At 35.5% G+C, this 15,338-nt stretch overlaps 1 pseudogene; it reads right to left on the reverse strand.

Annotated features, from left to right (window-relative positions):
• Nucleotides 1–1,707: 1,707 nt before the first annotated feature.
• On the reverse strand, nt 1,708–14,413 carry LOC120177109 (annotated as a pseudogene).
• Nucleotides 14,414–15,338: the final 925 nt, after the last annotated feature.

The following is a 15,338-nucleotide window of genomic DNA, read 5'->3' on the forward strand; positions in this document are numbered from 1 at the left end:
CCACTTTGAGAAAAATTTCCATGAAAAAAATTAAAATTGATCACTTAGTGTTCCTTTAGTTGTTTCCTTATGTTACTTTATGGTTTTGTATGTTATTAGATTCATCCAGAACAATAATTGATTACGTTGATCTTATGTTACTAGGGCTCTTGTGTGAGTGATGGAGACACGGGTATGTTCCGAAATTTTTTCGAAGTTTCTCCATGTTTTTAGGGGTTCCTTGGATGGTTGTATATCCGTAAACTTGTATGAATATGTGTCGGGTGACGGACATACGCAAAATGAAGATTCAAAGAAACATAGACATTGGTAATGCTGTTAAACTACACACAGATGGCCTGTTGTTACATGCAGTTTCTAGTTGAAGCAGGAAATAGGAAGCACTTTTATGACGATGGTGTTAAATACACAACTCATATTGTGGCAAATATAGCTGTGAAAGCTCCGATTTTGTGGATGGAGTTACAGTATTGTCATAGGTGTACAAATTGTCAACATTGCAAACATGCGATAGCAATTTGTCGAACTCACCTTTCTTGTAGTGAGAGTAATGGACCCCCCCAATGTGTTCTGATACATACAACTTAGGAAGCCAGTGATTGTGTTTCCACTTGAGAAAGAGACTGTCACTTTCAAGTGCTAGATTAGTACGAGGAGATTGCACTTTGTGTTTATAGATTTTTCAGCTCTATTGTGTAAGTTGTAGTGATTTTATATTGCATATTTTACATCAAAAGATTTCTTTGAAAGATGATATGTTGTGACTGTTTGAGATGGAAAGCTTAGAATTTGTTTTCGAGATAAACACTAAAAATTACAGATTCACACTGACTATAAGTAGGTCATGCTCTTCATGCAATTTAGGAAATTAAATATATTGTTTCTGAGATAATTTGAGTTCATATGACGATGGGCGTTAAGCTTCTTAGGGTGTGTTTGGTTTACGGAATGTAAGATTACCAGTGGGAATATGATTACTGGGAATGTTGTATTTTGTGTTTGGTTGGTTTAGCAGGAATGTAAGATTACTGTGTTTGGTTAAAAGAATAAAAGATTATTGGAATATATATTTGACCAAATTGTCCTTATTATATATTTGTATAATATTACAAATTGTAAAATATTTATATATTTTCTTTAAAAAATTAAATTCATAATATTTATATATATTTTTTTTTACAAAATTGAAAATATAAAAAAGGTTTAATGAAAGGGTAAAAAAAATTTAACCCCTGAACTTCATATAAAATTTTAATTATAGATTTTTTTTGTAAATCTAAAATAATTTAAGGATAAATTTGTAATTTAACCTTCGTAGAATTTTTATTATTCAATGACAGAAGAATGATATTTTTGAAAAAAAATAAAAATTTAAGGGCATTTTAGTCCAAAACGCCGGTAATGTTACAATACCTAAGGGAAGGGAGGTAATGACATTCCCGGTAATATACCCAAAAAAATCTACTATTGGTAATAAAACATTACCGGGAATGAGATTCCCGACCAACCAAACATGGGAATGTGGGATTTCCATCCCATGGGAATCCCACAATCCTTGAACCAAACACCCTCTTATAAGCTGTTCTCTTCTTTTTTCAGTGCTAGAAGTGCATTGCACTGTGAATTATGTAGTTTCTTTTCGAAAGTTGAATTTGAGAAAATTTCATGATATATCTTCATTGTTCACATAGAGGCTTATATATACTCAACAGTTCAAATGAAACTAGAAACGAGATAAAAATTGAAAAGTAGGAAATTGAAACTTTGCATCAGAATAATAAAAGACATAGTACTAACTGCTAAGGTTATATATGATGTCATTCCTACTACCTAGATAAAGGAAAAAGAGCATCTTGTTGGAGCTGACTGGTTCTTTTCAGGATGCAAAAGCCCTTTGATTGAGAAGATAGTTGCTTCATGCTGGAATCCACTTATATAGCCAGTCAAGTGGCCACGAAAAAGCTGCAATTCCGATACAAATACCCCATTGCCCCCAGTTCAGCCTTTGAGTGTCAGCAAACCTCTTCAAGAATTCCACCATTACCACTTGAAGAATTATGGCTATGGCAATGATCCCAAGAAAGAGTCTGTTCTTGTGTAGTCCCTTGAAGATGTTCTTCTTTTCTAGTTTTCTGCCATTGAACTCATTGAACACTTGAAAGAGGACAAACGTGTTGAAAATAAGTGTGTTCTTGACCTTTTCATCTGCGTCAAAGATAGACTTTCCCCTGAACTGAAGGGTTAGTAGAACTGCGACCTGATACAAGGCCTGAGCAATGAGGTTCATCCACATGATGTTTGATATAAGGGGCTTGGTTCGACCCACAGCTGGCTTTGTCATGAGATCGTTGGTAAGTCGCTCAGTGGCCAAAGCTAAAGCACCAAAGGTATCCATTATCAAGTTCACCCACAATAGCTGGACTGCAGTCAGTGGGACTTCACCGGAAGTTGTTGCAGCAATGAAGTTGATGACAAGTGCTGCGATATTCACTGTGAGCTGAAACTGAATGAATTTCTGAATGTTGTTGAAGACATACCTACCCCACCTTAAAACTGTCACCACAGAGGTAAAGTTATCATCCAAGATGACTATATCTGAGCTTTCCTTGGCAACTTCAGTTCCTTGGATTCCCACGGAAAGTCCAATATCGGCTTCCTTTAAAGCCGGTGCATCATTGGTGCATGACTGTGAATACTGTTTTTCGCCCGGGCCGGAAAAAGATCGATACCGACTCGAAAGTTTTTTTTTTGAAATGATTTTCGAAATGTGAGGAGTCGTCAACAATCATTTAAGGTGCGATTGAAACACCGTAAAAACCGGATGATTTTAATGAAACATTTTATTTTAATAAAATACCGAGTTTTAGACTCTGCGAAAATCCAGAAATCAGGTTCAGAAGTCGGTTACGCGTGGGGAATGATTAGCACCCCACAAGCGCCCAAAAATTGGTACCTAGTTGATTACCCTATATTTAAAATCAGAAATTTTGAGTTCGATCTTTATTTAATTTTAAAATCATTAAGGATGCAGAGTTTGAAAACGGTATTTGTTTATTGATACCTATAGCATTCGCCCCCAAGCGTAAACGCGGGAGATCAGCTATTGTGTCTAATAACCGAACATTGCCTCGATTTTAGAAAACATGTCGCGGTTTTGAAAAGGATGTTGACCTATTTCGGGAATCACCAGTAGTCACCCCCTGAGCATAATCACGGGAGATATACTATTAATTCCCTAATAAGTGAACATTGCCTTAGTTTTAAAAATAAAATGCAATCAAACAAAATTTTATTAAATCCTAATTAATCTAAGGTAAATTAAGGTTTTTGTAACTTAAGGTGTCAAATTATGAGAATTAAGGACTTATAAGCTTAAACCGAAGAGTGTAAGATCTAATATTAAACCTATTTGATTAAAATTATTAATAAATTTTAAAAACGAATAATCGATTCGAGTAATCGAGCATGTTATGCGAAAACTCGACTCAAACTTCTCCCTAATTAATACTAACGTGAAATTTTATTTTCTAAGCTTGATTCGAATATTAATCTAATTTAAAATTTAATCTAAGAAATTAAACAATGAAGCAAAACCAATAATAATAAATTTAATTAAAAATAATTAAAACAACCAATAATAAAAAACAGTAAAAAAACAAAATAAAAATAAGTACAAGGACCTAATTGCATAAAATCTAATTACATTGACTAAAATGTAAGAAAATAAAAAGTTAGTAGTTAGAAATAAATAACATAGCAGAACAGTGACCAAATTAAAAGTTAGTAAAATCAGCATGCATATTCGAAATAAATAAGAAATAATTTACCAGTGTAAGAAAAGGCTAAAATATGGGGGGCTGACAGGTGGTTTTCCCCTATAATGACCAAAACGTGAAAAGACTGAAGTTGGGAGGACCTGTGGGTGATTTACCCAAGAAATAGGTGACCAAAATACAAAATGACTCCTAAAAGTCGGGGACCAGTGGGTAATTTACCCAAAATCTTAATATGAAAATTTATTCCCTCATCTTTTCTTCATTCTGCCCGATGACTTTCAAAATCCCTAGCCTCCATTCCTCTCGCCCCTCCTCACGCACGCAGTGGCCATAGCAGTCGACCCTCCGACGAGTCGGAGCCAACAACGCCTCCGCCACCCTATATGGGTGGCCATTCAACTCCGACCGAAACCCACACATAGCGTTGGAAATACCACGAACGCCAACATCGGCCCTAATATCAAATATGTTTTTCCTTCTATGTCAAAAACCACGAATCAGACCACCATATACGGTGGTCCTTTTACCTCAACTCCACCTCTATTAATTTACACTCTCCCTGACGACACTATTACCCCTACAATCATTCCAGCAGCAAGGTAAACTCTCCTAATCTTTTACTATTATTTATTTTTTTTAGAAATCATGGAAATCACACAACACAAATATCTAAACTAGAAATCCAACTCCAATTTGTATGGCAATCCAATAATTGAAATAATAAACCAAAAATGAAAAACAAATAAAATACCTCCTTACTCTCGGTATTTTTGAATTTTTTATTGCTAAAAAATTTTATTGCTGAGAATTGTATTTTTTTTGTTGCCCCGTAAAAATCTCCCCTCATTTCTTACATTCCATTCGGCTTTTATAGCATTTTTTTCATAATTTTAATATGGGATATTACAACTTAGTGGGGTGGTTATGCGTAAATTTCTATAGGAAATAGGGGGTTGTGGGCGTTGGTGTTGAAATATGAGATGGTGGCGTTTGAATAATAAAAAATGGTGTTTATAGCTGCCCCTCTTTGCTCATTGTTGTGAAACGGGAATAGAGCAAATTTAGTAAGCACCATTTTTTATCTGGCCTAAACTGCTAAACGCTTGAGCTCCAATTTATTCTGATCGAGCGAGTTCTTCTCATTATGAACTCTTTGCTGGGTATGTCAATCTACTTCCTGCGAAATTCATCGGGTCCATGCTACAAATGATGTCATCTTTGATTCGTTCTCTTGGTTGAGTCTTCATCTTCAGTTATTCTGGTTATGGATTCTCCTCATCCTGATTTTTCCACTGGAAATGTTGACCCCTCAAGTGATGCATTACTGATTCGAAGTGTTGTGAATCGAGTACAAGGTTGAACAAGCTCTTCATTCTGAATTCTCTAATGGCAATGTTGGTCCCTCGAGTGAGGTGTTGCTGATTCAACTCCATTTGTTATGAATCGAGTATCGAAAATGTTGAAAGCACCTTGAAAATCAAACTTAGTTTCTTATAAAATCTTTTGTTTCGAGAGAAACCATATCAAGCGAGACAAAATCTTCTGTTTCGAGGGAAACTATCTCAAGTGAGACAAAATCTTCTGTTTCGAGGGAAACTATCTCAAGCGAGACAAAATCTTCTATTTCGAGGGAAACTATCTCAAGCGAAACAAAATCTTCTGTTTCAAGAGAAACTATCTCAAGCGAGATAAAATCTTCTGTTTGGAGGGAAACTATCTCAAGCAAGACAAAATCTTCAGTTTCGAGGGAAACTATCTCAAACGAGACAAAATCTTCAGTTTCGAGGGAAACTATCTCAAGCGATACAAAATCTTCTGTTTCGAGAGAAACTATCTCAAGCGAGACAAAATCTTTTGTTTCAAGGGAACTATCTCAAGTGAGATAAAATCTTCTTTAAAACAATCTTGAGTGAAATGAAGTGTCTTCTTTTAAGTAAAAATTGTCTCAAGCGAGACAAATCTTGTTTTAAGAAAAACAATCTTGAGTGAAATAAATCTTTTTTTTCGAATAAAAAACTGTCTCAAGCGAGGCAAAATCTTCTGTTTCAAGGGAAACTATCTCAAGCGAGACAAAATCTTATGTTTTAAGCGAAACAACTCTTGTTTTAAGTGAAACTATCTCAAGTGAGATAAAATCTTCTGTTTTGAGAGAAACCATCTCAAGTGAGATAAAATATTCTTTAAAAATAATCATGAGTGAAATGAAAGGTATTGTAAAAACTGTCTCAAGCGAGACAAATCTTGAGTCAAATGAATTGTCTTCTTTCGAGCGAGAAAAAGTTTGTTTTAAGAAAAACAATCTTAAGTGAGATAAATCCTTCTTATTCAATAAGACCATCTCAAGCGAGACAAAATTTGTTTGGAAATGTTAATATGAAGATGATTGATCTCTCTTGCAGAGGATGTCTTGTTGTCTTTTACTCTCATTTTTTCCTGAAAGATCTGTAAAATGTAGTTGAATGCAACTATCCTGATGATGGATGTTTGATGCAAATATGAAAATTCATGTGTGTAATGCATGTTTTTCTTTATTAATAGCAGTGAAATGTGCTCATGCAATATTGGTTCTCTTATTGATCTGCTCATCTTTATTCCTCCCATACCGTGGTGTACCGTCGTATTTCTTTACAAAAATCTACTTTTCTCTCTCCCTAACATTCCAATTCTTTACCCCACTTTATGATTCTGAGCTTCTAGGTCTCAGGGACCTTTGTCAATTTCTAGGCTAGAACTCTCCAGAGAGACTATCATGTTTGAAAATATTTTCTTTCTTTTTTATTTTCAGAATATGGAAAGTTCGTTTAAGATAAACGTCATTCACAATTGAAGCAAATCACAGAACATGAGTTCGGTAAATATCAAGAGAATCAACAGCTCTTTTAATATTTCAAAGTTATACCTCTTTGACAAGTGTCAAAATTGATGGGTTAGTTTTAGGTTAGCTCCTTAAAGTTTCTAAGGTTTCAGTCATCGAAATGTTATTTCTTTTTCGGTCCCTATGAACCTTACAACATGCCCCTCTTCTTTGGCTTGACATTTTAATCAGATGCGGACAAAATGATGCAACTAGCATAATCAATCACTAGACTTTATAGAACACTTCTGTTTCGGTTCTCTGAAATCTTTCATTTGTTCAAGTTTCATAGACTTCCTTTAACAAAGGTAGTGTAGGGACATCAGTCTAAACATAAAATTCCTTCGTGCTTTTGTGAGGTTGACTATAACAAGTGTTCCCCAATCCCCTTAGTCCATTTTCATCGAAACTCATTATTAGATCAATTGGATTTAATTTTCCATTGGCTGGCTAGCTGAATTCAGATTTATTGTATATACCTTATAATCACCCTTATTGGGCTAGCTGGAGGGTTCGTCTCATCACAAGATCTTTGACTTGACAATTACAGTGGACCAAACAACGAACTGTCGAGTATCCGAATAATGTCATGGTTCGAATGCAATATATTCATAAAGCCAGAGCTTTTGAGTTGCCTCTATAACTAATTGCTTTAGCGTAATAGCTCAGTTTTATTATATAATCTATAGTAATAATTTATTAGCCTTTCGAGCATTCAGATTTAGAATTTCTTAAGCTCATCGAGAAGAACATGTTATAGTTTAGGTGTCTTTGATAGTCAGGAAATTCCACATTTAGAGCTCAGTTCCCAAACAACTGACCTAAACTAAATTCATCAACTCCACCATTCCATTTACGAAGATTAGTATCATCACTGAACGTCTTCAACAGAAGTGTAGTCTAGGCAGTTTTGTAATGTCATACACAAGAGATGCCCCATGTTGTCTGCTCCTATTCATACTTGAATGCCAAGCCTCTTAATCATTTCCTCGTGAGAAGAGAAGGCTATAATGGTCCCTGCAAGGGAAGGGTATGGGGTTCGAGTGTATCATATGTGGTAAGGTCAATGGTCCTTGTTTTATCATTTTTCAATCTTGCCAATTTGTCAAAGATCTATAACTCTGATTCTTAAAAGAGCTTTTAATCTAGTGGATATTTAAATAATTTCAAGTCTGGAAATTATTCTTTGCTCGTAACCTCATAATGTAGCATTTTACTTAAAATGTCCGATTGTCAAGTAATGTACAATTTTTTTAACAAAAAGAGAAAGAAAAGAAATTCAAACAAGACAATATGCGAGTGCACAAAAGTTTCTAGTGGCTGCAATGATTTTTTTCTCAGTTTGCATCAGAATGCCCCATAATTCATCGAACGTCCATGCCCCTGAATTGATTAAATTATGAACCTTGCGCTTCAATGCCCCACAATTCTCAGTGAGGTGCTGATCTTTAGATGGTGCTAATATCATGTCCATAGCTTTCAATTCTTTCTTGGTACGAGTAGGGCGACTTCATCTCACCTCAAAACTTTTATCACAAGATTCTCTGCGAGTTACCTTCGGGATCCGTGATTAAGATGTAATGTATACCATATAATGTACAATGTGTATATACTAATGCAAAGATGCACATATACATGGAAAATGGGTGTGCAAAATGTGATGTACAAATGCAACAAGGAATTGATTCCAAAATAACTGTTCCTAGAATAATTCTCGAAAAACTGAAAATGTCTCGATACACTGGGGAAGTGAAGATCTGGTCAATCTGTAAGTTGCCTAGCTCCTGCGAGCATCTGGGTACTGCATTATCTTCAAAGCTTCCACTTCATCTCCTACTTCCAGAAATCTTTCGAGCTGATTCGTGATCTTCAACTGTTGGCTTCAGCATCGAATCATCTCGAGTCCAGCTTGCTACCTTAGCAGGCAGATGTATGACTCGTCTCATTGGTAGGTAGACTCCCTCTAGCTACTCGATCTACGTAGAGCATCTTCGAAATCCTATCGATCCCAGAGAAAGGCATTGATGTGGCATTATTTTTCAAAAACCTTTTAAATGATCAATTATTTAGGGATCAATACCTTTGAATCATATATCATGTTCATGCAAAATTGCAATAAGAGCAGACAAAAGGAAACCAATGTTAGTAGAAACAAAACAAAAATAATCAAGTTAGTTGAAATGATTAGTCCAGAAATGTAATCATAGCAAAAATAAATAAATATGACTCAAAGTTGAGACTGAAAAATAAAGCATACAAAGGAAATTAATAATCCTAACCGCATGCGTTCTAGTTCTCCTAGGTTATCCACATGGCACTAGCAGAGTAGGCTTACTAAATTCTTTATACTAGCAAAGGGTTCCTAAACTATTTTTACAACCTACTAAGGTTGTCCTCGATTTTGGCCTATTACAGACTTACGAATCGGGTTCAGCTCATGGGATCACACCACTAAAAGCGTACCTCGAATATGATATCTGGATAGACAACTTAGGGTGCTTTCCAGAGATACTTTGTCAGACCCACACAAGGAAGCCCAATGTTCCTCGTGAGGTGTGACGTTTCTCTCTACTTAGGTAAACCGGGTTTGAGCTCGGGTTTAGAGCTATGATATGAAATAATCCTAAATATTCACATAATTGTAAGCATTAATCAGAGAGAAAATATTTTTTTCTTTTTGAAATAACATAATGAACCATAAATTAAACAAGATCGAACTCATAATTTCCAAATATTAAATATAGGGTAACCAACTCGTGGCTCGACTCTCAATTTGTTTTAAAAACAAAAGTCCCCAATGAAGTAGCCAAGCTGTCGACATCGTTTTTCACCCGATGGGGAAAAGATCTATACCGACTCGGGGGTTTTCTCTTTGAAATGATTTTCAAAATGTGAGGAGTCACCACCAATCATTTAAGTTGTGATTAGAACACCGTAAAAACCGAGTGATTTTAATAAAGCATTTTATTTTAATAAAATATTGAGTTTTAGGGTCTGCGAAAATTCAAAAATCAGGTTCGGGAGTAGGTTCATTATGTTATTTTGAAATAACATAATGAACCATAAATTAAACAAGATCGAACTCATAATTTCCAAATATTAAATATAGGGTAACCAACTCGTGGCTCGACTCTCAATTTGTTTTAAAAACAAAAGTCCCCAATGAAGTAGCCAAGCTGTCGACATCGTTTTTCACCCGATGGGGAAAAGACCTATACCGACTCGGGGGTTTTATCTTTGAAATGATTTTCAAAATGTGAGGAGTCACCACCAATCATTTAAGGTGTGATTAGAACACCGTAAAAACTGGGTGATTTTAATAAAGCATTTTATTTTAATAAAATATCGAGTTTTAGGGTCTACGAAAATCCAAAAATCAGGTTCGGGAGTCGGTTACACGTGGGGAAGGATTAACACCCCCATAAGCGCCCAAAAATTGGTACCTAGTTGATTACCCCATATTTAAAATCAGAAATTTTGAGTTCGATCTTTATTTAATTTTAAAATCATTAAGGATGCAGAGTTTGAAAAGGATATTTGTTTATTGAGACCGATGACATTCGCCCCCGACTGTAAACGCGGAAGATCAACTATTGTGTCTAAAAACCAAACATTGCATCGTTTTTAGAAAACATGATGCAGTTTTGAAAAAGGATGTTGACCTATTTCGGGAATTACTAGTAGTCACCCCTTGAGCATAATCACGGGAGATATACTATTAATTCCCTAATAAGTGAACATTGCCTTAGTTTTGAAAATAAAATGCAATCAAACAAAAATTTATTCAATCCTAATTAATCTAAGGTAAATTAAGGCTTTTTCTAACTTAGGGTGTCAAATTATGAGAATTAAGGACTTATAAGCTTAAACCGAAGAGTGTAGGCTCTAATATTAAACCTATTTGATTTTAATCAATTATTGAATCGAATAATCGAGATGGTCCCTCGAGTATTTACGCGAGGGCCAACTCGAGTTATCCCCTAAATTAAAATACTAATTTAAAATCTAAGCTAAAATGGAGGCTCTATTTAACCTATTTAATTATGTCAATATTAAAAGTGTAATATAAGTTCAAGAACTAAAAAGGTCAAGGTCTAAAGTACCAAGTTCTAAAAGATTTAAAAGTTTAAGACCTAAATTAATAATTTCTAAAGTTAAGGGACTAGTTAAAACTTAATTATTACCTAAATTATTAAACTAAAATTTTAAAAAAAAATATTAATTATTAATAAATTTTAAAAATGAACAATCGATTCAAGTAATCGGGCATGTTATGCGAAAACTCGACTCAAACTGCTCCCTAATTAATACTAACGTGAAATTTTAATTTCTAAGCTTGATTTGAATATTAATCTAATTTAAAATTCAATCTAAGAAATTAAACAATGAAGCAAAACCAATAATAATAAATTTAATTAAAAATAATTAAAACAACCAATAATAAAAAACAGTAAAAACAAAATAAAAATAAGTACAAGGACCTAATTGCATAAAATCTACTTATATTGACTAAAATGTAAGAAAATAAAAAGTTAGTAGTTAATATGCAATAAAATAAAAGTTAGTAGTTAGAAATAAATAACATAGCAGAACAGTGACCAAATTAAATGTTAGTAAAATCAGCATGCATATTCGAAATAAATAGAAAATAAGTTACCAGAGTGTAAGAAAAGGCTAAAATGTGGGGGGCTGACAGGTGGTTTTTTCCCTATAATGATCAAAACGTGAAAAGACTGGAGTTGGGAGTATCTGTTGGTGATTTACCCACGATATAGGTGACCAAAACGCAAAATGACTCCTAAACGTAGGGGACCATTAGGTAATTTACCTAAAAATATTAATTTGAAAATTTATTCCCTCCCTTTTCTTCATTCTGCCCGATGACATTCAAAATCCCTAGCCTCCATTCCTCTCGCCCCTCCTCACGCACGCAGTGGCCATGGCAGTCGACCCTCCGACGAGCCCGAGCCAACAACGCCTCCACCACCCTATATGGGTGGCCATTCCACTCCGACCGAAACCCACACACACAGCGTTGGATATACGGCGAACGCCAACATCGCCCCTAATATCAAATATGTTTCCCTCCTCTGTCAAAAACCACGAATCGGACCACCATACGCGGTGGTCCTTCTACCTCAACTCCACCTCTGTTAATCTACGCTCTCCCTGAAGACGCTACTACCCCTACAATCATTCCGGCAGCAAGGTAAACTCTCCCAATCTTTTACTATTATTTTTTTTATAGAAATCATGGAAATCACACAACACAAATATCTAAACTAGAAATTCAACTCCAATTTGTATGGCAATCCAATAATTGAAATAATAAACCAAAAATGAAAAACAAATAAAATACCTCCGTGCTCTCGGTATTTTTGAATTTTTGATTGCTAAAAAATTTTATTGCTGAGAATTGTATTTTTTTATTGCCCTGTAAAAATCCCCCTCCGTTCTTACATTCCATTCGGCTTTTATAGCCTTTTTTTCATAAATTTAATATGGGATATTACAACTTAGTGGGTTGATTGTGCGCAAATTTCTTCAGGAAACAGGGGTGGTGGGCGTTGGTGTTGAAATATGGGATGGTGGGGTTTGAATAATAAAAATGGTGTTTACAATGACCATTCTGCTTTAGACACTGGACCATCAGAAGTTTGTCGAAAGGTGAGGATCTGGCCATTACACGGATTTCATTGATGTTTGCCATTCTCTCTTCTGGTGAGTAATTTATGAACCGTGCACCTTCAATTGCAGCCTCATTTAGATCTTCATCAGGTTGCAAAATGCCACATTCAATTGCTGTAGCTTTATAGCTGTGTAGACATTGTCTCCAGTTATCATCTTGATGTTCACTCCAGCATTTATGCAAGCTTCTACAGCTATTCTGACACCAGGACGACATGGATCTTTCAAACCTACCAGCCCTAACGAGGTGAGTCCACTTTCTTACAAAACTCGCTCTTCATCTTCAGGACTTTTTGCATGTGCAAATGCTATGCACCTTAAGCTTTTGGCTGCCATATTCTCAATAATTTTCCCCAGCTCTATTCTTTCTTCATCATCTATGGCTTTAACCGTTCCGCTTCTTTCATAATATTTAGAGCACATGGTCAAGATCATCTCAGCAGCTCCTTTCCAGTGTACTTGTGTAGCACTCTCACTCTTCCTCCTTATCAGAACCCCACTCCTGTTCATTTCTGAATTGAAGGCCTCCACTTGGATGAGTTCAAAATTTTGCTTTGTGTCATCGAGGTTCATCCCCAACTCTGAGACAGCCAAAGAGAGTACTGCTTTCTCAGTGGGGCTACCATAAATCTCAAGAAGTGATCGAGTGTTGGGCTTTCAGACAGTACCAGTTGTGTTTAGAGCAACAGCTTGTTGCAGTAATTCATGAACATGAGGTGCCATTTCTGAGGGAATACTGTCCACTAATTCTTTTCCTAGCCAAAACTCTGTAACCTTCATTTTATTTAAAGTAAGTGTACCTGTCTTATCTATGCAGATCGTTGTGGCCGAACCCATCGTCCCACAAGCAGAAAGTTTTCTAACCATCGCATGATCAGCCATCATTTGCTTCATAGAGTAGGCCAAAGTTAGGGTTACTGCCAAAGGTAGACCTTCCGGAATCGCTACGACAACAATAGTAATTGCTGCTGAAAAAATCTCCACGATGGAGTTCATCATGCTGTCAAGCTTTGTCTTGCCTTGAGTATATTCCTTTTTTCCCTTTTCATCTTTTGTGTTTCCAGTGAAGTAACGAATAAGCAGCACTGCAAGAACAAGTACAGCCACTGCCAATCCAATCTTCCTGATTGTAGAAGTTTGTTGAGGCGAGTCTGTAATGGAGTTTCTTCGTCTAACTCGCGACTTATGGAACTCATCATCTGCCCCCACGCCGTATCCATGCCAACCGAAGTGACAAGCATGAATCCAAAGCCGTCCGTCACCTTCGTACCAGAAAGGACAAAAGGATTGTTTCTGCCATCGATTTCAAAGTGGTCGCTTTCACCGGTCATGCTAGATTCATCCACCTTCAAAGAGTGTCCATCCATGAACAGTCCATCCGCTGGGATTTGATCACCGATTTTCAAGCAGACAATATCACCCACGATAACTTCAAAGACCGATATAAATTGGCGGCGCTCGTCTCTCACTGCTTCCACTTTTATATCACTACTCTCCTCTGAAAGTTTCTCGAATTGTCAGTTTTGCTTGAAGTTACTGACAGCCGATACAGCAACAACTAGGAAGACAGCAAGGATAATACTCCCACCATCGTACCATTCATACGCTATGCCGTGCTTCTTAATGTCGAAGCCCAGAGAGAGTACAGCACAAACCAAGAGTATGACGATGGTGGTATCCTTGAAAGCTTCGAAAACAAAGCTAAAAAAGCTTTTGTTAGGTGGTTTCGGATACCTGTTGGCGCCAAATACATCGATCCGATGTGCGAGATCAGCTTCATCGGCAGTGATACCATTTTTCTTGTCAGTTTCAATACTTGCAGCAATATGTTCCACTCCACAAAAAGATTACTTAGGGTTTCATGGTTCTGCTCTCTTTCCACCTCAGTGAGTGACTTCTGATCAATGCAAAGAGAAGGCAAGCGATCATCACTTGACTCCCCGTCATGGATATCGACGGCAATGTAAGATAGATTACGCATGATCTGTTTCTTGTACAAAGAAACAAAAATCCTGGCGGAATATATGGTTGCAAAAACCGAACGCCACCTTCGTTGCTGGAGTTTTGCTATCGGAGTATCTTCTGCATCAGACATGGTTGGTTCACCCGAGTTACGATGTCTCAACAACATGATAAAACGGCAGCGAATGAAGGTGTTGAATCTTTTCCTTCGATTTTCCTGGAAATTTCTCATGAACCTTCACTTAAACTTTCTTCAATTAACTGCTTTGAATCCAATCAAATTAGGGTTAATCAGATAACTTGTAAATATCCTTTACCGTTCCAGTTTACAGAAGAAAGCTCCTTGTAGTTTCATCTGATTGGCATTTATGACTGATTGGCGGGAGGAAAAATTGATGGTTATAAATGGAAAGAAAACCTAAGTATTAGAAGAGAAATTAATGAAGATAAGAAATTTTGTAAGCGAAGCCATAAAGAAGATACACGGCCTGAAGCTTTTAACTTTGATGGTATGAATTATAAAACATATATTTGATTCAGTTTTAAAATTTCAATTTATGATGAATACAGTAAATATATTGTAATGTAGTTTGAAATAATTTAATTTATGCAATAAGTTGCTAAAGCTTCTGTGACGATTATTTTGTTTTAAAATATAAAATGTTCTGTACATATAATTTAGTTTATGTTAATATTGGTCGGTATAAAAAAATTAATAATTAACAAAATTACATATGCAACTATAATAATAATAACACATTATACTTATTTGATTTCGTATGCAAGTAATAAATTGATTCAAATGAAGATTTTTTGTCTGACGTGTTTTGATTGTCAATATTAAATTACTGTTAATTTATCACTTATAAGTTAATATTTTGTCTAAAGATAAAATATTAATAGAGTGTAGTATTTTAAGTTAAAATTTATCTTTATTTAAATTTATTATTATTTTGATTGGATAATAAAATTAAAAGAATATTTTTAACAAATAAATTATGATCTGACTTTAAGTTTTAATTAAAGATGTTTAGGATTTTAAATAGATTAAATGTAAA

This window comes from Hibiscus syriacus, unplaced genomic scaffold (genome assembly GCF_006381635.1).
Source record: "Hibiscus syriacus cultivar Baekdansim isolate YM2019G1 unplaced genomic scaffold, ASM638163v2 tig00003435_pilon, whole genome shotgun sequence".
NCBI classification, from domain to species: domain Eukaryota; kingdom Viridiplantae; phylum Streptophyta; class Magnoliopsida; order Malvales; family Malvaceae; genus Hibiscus; species Hibiscus syriacus.